Source organism: Nannospalax galili, unplaced genomic scaffold (genome assembly GCF_000622305.1).
Source record: "Nannospalax galili isolate Female #2095 unplaced genomic scaffold, S.galili_v1.0 scaffold2900, whole genome shotgun sequence".
Lineage (NCBI taxonomy): Eukaryota > Metazoa > Chordata > Mammalia > Rodentia > Spalacidae > Nannospalax > Nannospalax galili.
The window spans coordinates 206,432-212,273 of record NW_008346433.1 but is presented as its reverse complement, the minus strand read 5'-3'; positions in this window follow the sequence as shown (position 1 = coordinate 212,273).

Genomic DNA, 5,842 nt, shown 5'->3' with positions numbered 1-5,842 from the left:
ATAATTTTAATTGGGTACCGGAATTTGTTTTTTGTGTTGCCAACAAACAATAAATTCATTAGGATTTTAAAAAAAAAAAAAAAAAGAGGTAATGGAAACCTTCATTATTCCAAATATTTTGTTCTTGATTTCTTATTCCTATTTCTCCCCCTTAATTATATATATGCTTCAATTATTTCTGGAAAACCTCTCCTCTCTAATAATTTCTGGGAAAATGTGTTAAACATTGTCTCTCTTTGGAATAATAAAATATTCCAAAATTAAAAAAAATCATCTTCTTCATTTTCTTTGCACATATCGTACATAAATGTATAAATTCATCATCAGAATAGGGGTATTCAGATCTTAATGAATTCTAAACTGTGGATTTAATTTATAAAGTTATATAGAAAATGCATGTTAAATCTATAAATAGATTAAATAATGTATCTCAAAAATATAATTTCCAACAGAAGTGTCCCCTCCTCTAAAAAAGCTTCAGTCTATTTCTCTGCTCACACACAAATTCCAAGTTAAACATGCCAAACCAAAGATTCACTGCTAGGATCCACACATGAAGAAGGACTGGTGACCTTTGTCCTTCTAGGCCTGGGTTTTGTCACTCCGTATATTTTTTCCAGTTCCATCCATATTTATAGAAAGTCCATTATTTGTTTTTCTTTGCAGCTCAATAAAATTCTATTGTGTATCTATACATCACATTTTAATCATCCATTCAGAATTTGATTCACATCTAGGCTCATTCTATTCCCAAGTTGTTTTGAATAGAGCAGCACTTAACATGTTTGAGCAGTTCAGTTCCCAGCATCCACATGGTAGATAACAACTGTCTTTATCTCCAGATCCATGGGATCTGACACCCTTTACTGGCCTCCATGTCCATTTCATGACACATGTGCCTTTATATGTATGCAAGAGCAAAACACTTATATGCATAAAAATTAAAATAAATAAATAAGCCATTATAAATTGTATATTTGAGGCTCTAATCCTCTATCAGATAACTGGAAATTATTTTCTCATTTGGTGGGCTGCCTCTTCTCTCAAATAACAATTTCCTTTTCTGTACAGAAGCATTTTTAGTTTCAGGAGCGTCCCATCTGCTAATTGTTGATCTTATTTCCCACACTAAGAGTTCTATTGAGAAAGTCCTTACCCGGGCCTGTATTTTGAAGCTTATATCCTACTTTTACTCTAGCAATTTCAGAGTATCTGGCATTATTCTGAGGTCCTTAATCAGTCTGGGTTGAATTTGTGCAGGGTGAGAAATAAGGCTCCAGTTTCATATTTCTCTTTGTTAGTATCCATGCTTCCTGCACCATTTTTGAAAGGTGTTGTTTTTTTCTCCAACTTAACTGTTGGAATTTCTGTCAAAAATCAGATAGCTGTAGTCATGTGGAATTTATCTGGGTTCTCTACTCCATTCAATTGATCCATATGCCTGTTTTGTGCCAGTATTATGCAGCTTTTGTTAGTACATTTCTGTAATATAAATTGAAATCAGGTATGGTGATACCTCACACAGTACCTTTTTGTTCAGAATTGGTTTGGCTATCCTTTGTCTTTTGTGTTTCCAAATAATTGTTCTGAAATGTATATTCTTATGGAAGTTTTATGCATTTTATACAATATACATTAATCATATTTGAAGCCTCTACCCCATATGTACCCCCTGAATAGCCCCCAGAAGATATGATGTCATCACAGATTAAGGTCTCTCCAGTCAAGCTTTTGTACTCATATATCCCTCTGTGTAATGTGCAAGTTCATCCACTGGAGTCTGGTAAATCTATATAGAATTAGTTCCATAGAGAAGATCTACTCTTCCTCACCCTGTAGGAATCAGTTGCCAATAGTTCCTCAGCTAAGGTTGGGGCCTGATGCCTATTTCTGCAGTTCTTTGCTGGGTTATTGTCTGATTGAGTGAGCATCGGTCTTGTGTATGTTGTCACCATTGTTCCTATGTTCAAGTCCTTGATCATTTTGAGTTTTTGCATGGTGAGATATAAGGATCTAGTTTTATTCTTCTACATGGTGGTATCATTTGAACAGCAGTGTTTGTTAAGCATGTCTTTCTCCAGTGTGTATTTTTGCCTACTTTGTAAAACATTCGGTGGCTATAAAACATGGATTTAAATAGGGGACTTCAATTTGATTCCACTCATTAATATGTCTGATTTTATGCCAGTACTGTGCTGTTTTTATTACTGAATCCTGAATTATTGAATTCTTCCAGCAATTATTTTATTTTTCAAGATTATTATGGCTGTCCTGGTTTCTTGTGTTTCCATATGAAATTTGATATTATGTTTTCAATTTCTCTGAATTATGTTGGAATTTTAATGAATATTTCATTGAATTTACCGATTGTTTTGGGTAGGATGGCCATTTTCACAATATTAATTCTACTGAACCATGAGCACTGGAGGTCTTTCATCTTCTAGTATCATCTTCAATTTCTTTTCTTCAGAATTTTTTTCATACAAGTCCTTCACTTCTTTTGTTCAATTTATTACAAGGAATTTTATGGCATTTGAGACTTTCATGGATAGCATTGTTTCCAGGGTTTCATTCTCCTTATGTTTTATGGTGGTATATAGGAAGACTACTGATTAGGGGGTATTGACTTTATAACGTGCTAATTTACCAAATATTTATCAGTTATAGGAGTTTCTGGTGGAGAATTTGGGGACTTCTATATATAGAATCAAATCTGAAAATAATGGTCCTTTGACTTCTTCCTTTCCAATTGTATCACCTTTTCCCCTTGTCTTATTGATCTATTCAAGACTCCAATTGCTATATTGAACAGAACTGGAAAGAGTGGACATCCTTGTCTTGTTCCTGAATTTAAAGCGAATCCTTTCAGGGTTTTTTTCCATTTATTATGACACTCGTTATGGCCTTGTGGTACATTGACTTTATTATGTGAAGGTATTCTCGCTGTGTCCCTAGTTTCTCCATAACTTTAATCAAGAATGGCTGTTGGATTTTGTCAAAGGTCTTTTCTGAATCTAATGAAATGGTAATGTGATTTCTGTCCTTGAAAAAAAAAATATATATAGTGGTAGATTACATTTGTTGATTTACATAGGCTTGACCTTCCCTCACTCCAGGTATGAAAACTATTTGATCATGTTGAATAATATTTTGATGTTTCTTGCATTCTTTTTGATGATAATTTGTTGAAAAATTTTGCATCTAGGGTCATCAGAGATTGGTTTATAATTTTCTCTCTTTTTGGTTTGTTCTTTGCTTTTGTTATTAGACTAATACCCCCCTCACAAAATAATTTGAGAGTGTTTCTGCATTTTCTATTTTGTGAAATAATTGGAAGAGTATTTGTGTTAGTTTTTCTTTTAAGGTTTGATAGAATTTTACTTTGTATCCTCTGATCCTGAGCTCTTTTGTTTTGGAGATTTGTAATTACTATATCTATCTCATTGGTTGTATGGGTCTGTTTAAGTTATTTATGTCATTTTGATCTTGGTAAACCATACATACCTTCAAATTTATGTATTTTTAATTTTTTTTAGTTCAGTGAAATATGTATTTTTAAAGTACGTCCTTATAGTTTCCTGAATCTCCTCTTTATCTGTTGCAAAATTTCCCTTTTTTAAATGTCTTAATTTGTTAGTTTGGGTCCTCTCTCTCATTTGGTTAATATGGCTAAAAGTTTGTCAGTCTTATTAATCCTTTCAAAGACTCAACACTTCATTTCATAGACCCTTTGTATTGTTTCTATTTCATTAATTTTAGCCTTGATTTTATCTCCCTCTTCCCATCTACTCTTTTTATGTGTGGTTTGTTCTTAGTTTCCCAAGGCTTTCACGTATATTACTAATTTCCTTATGTGAATCATTTCCAATTTTCTGGCCTAGGCACTTAATAGTATAGATTTTACTTTTATGACTATCTTCATTGTGTCCCAAATGTATTGGTATATTGTGTTTTCATTTTCATTCTATTCTAAGAAATTTTAAATTTCTTTCTTGATTTATCCTGTGATCAAATTTTCATTCAATAATCTGTTGTTCAGCTTCCATGACTTTGTGTACTTTTCACAGTTTTATTGTTGATATTCAGCTTTATTCCTTTATTGTGGAATAGAAAACAAGATGATATTTCAACTTTCATACATGTGTGGAGACTTGTTTTGTGTCCTAATATGTGGTCAATTTTGGAGAAAGTACTATGAGCTACTGAGATGAAAGAGTATTCTTTGGTGTTTGGGTGGACTATTCTGTAGATATCTGTTAGGTTCATTTGACTTATCGTGTCATTTAACTCTAAGGCTTTTCAGTTTGTTTTCTGTCTGTTTGACTGGTTTATTGGCTACAGCAGGGTACTGAAGTCACCCACTCTGTTGGAATCAAAGTGAGATTTTAAATCTAATGTTTCTTTTATGATGTTGGGTGTCCTTGTGTATGGTGCATATATGTTTAGGATTTCATTAACTTCTTGGTGTATTTTTCCTTTAATGGGTATAAAATGATCTTGTCTCTCTCTTCTGACTAGTCTTAGTTTGAATTCTAGTTTCATAATTCCATGTTCCTGGAATAGCTTTTCCCATCCATCTAACCAAACATGATGTCAGTCATTATTGGTGAGCTGTGTTTCTTGGAGGAAGCACATCAATGTAACATGTTTTCTAATCCAATTGGTAGTTTGTGTTTTTATTTTTTTACTGGGGAGTTTAGACCATTAATAGTAAGGGTTACTATTGACCAATATTTATTAATTCCTATTATATTGGTATTGCAGTAGTATGTTCTTAGACCTTTTTTGATTGACTGTCCTAGGATATTTTTTTCTTTGTGCCCTGTTGAGATTGTTTAATTGTTTCTTCTGACCAAATTATTCATTCAACTTTTCTCTATAGAGATGGTTTCATGGACATAAATTCCTTGAATATGCTTTTTTCATGGAAACATTTTTTCTTTCTCATTCAACTAAAACTCACAGTTTTGCTGGGTATAGTAGTCTGGGCTCGGATCTGCATTCTTTCATGACTTGAATGACATTGTTCCATGTCCTTCTGGATTTTATATTTTCCATTGAAAAGTCAGATGTTTTTCTGATGGACCTGCCTTTATATGTGACCTGACCTGAATTTTCTCTCTCACAGCTTTCAATGTCTTTTCTTTGTTCTTTACATTTAATATTTTGACTATTATATGTCAAGGGGAGTTTCTTTTTTGGTCTTTTATCCTTGGTGTTCTGTATGCCTCAGGACCTTGATACCTCTTTCCCTAGTTCTGGAAATTTTTCTTCTATTATTTTATTAAAATAGTGTCTGATCCTTTGATCTGGGTTTCTTCTTCTATATCTATGATTTGTAAGTTTAATCTTTTTACAGTGTCCCATATGTCTTGCATATTCTATTTCTGGGTTATTTTAGATTAGAAATTTTCTTTTTTTGAGTCTTCAATTTCCCCAAGTTTGTCTTCAAGATGTGCTATTCTCTGTTGCATTCCCTCCACTTCCTTTCTGATGCTTTCCTTTGTTTGAGACCCTGAGTTTTATTCAAGTTTTATTTTGATTTGGTTTTTCTTTAGAGATTTTCTTCATTAGATTCTATTTTCATGTTTTGTATTGTTTTAGTTATTTCATTCAGCTGTTTGTTTTCATGGTATTCACTTAGTCTTTTGTTTATAGTCTCTTTCAGTTCTTTGAGCATACTTATAATTGGTATATTTAAATCATTGTCTTTAGTATCTACCAGGTTGTAATTCTCAAGAAACATTATGATGGAGTGTTAGCTACTGTAGTAGATGTATTATCTTGGCTAATTGTGTTGTCTTTTTTTCAAAGAGACTTAGGCATCTAGCCTTGTGGGTTT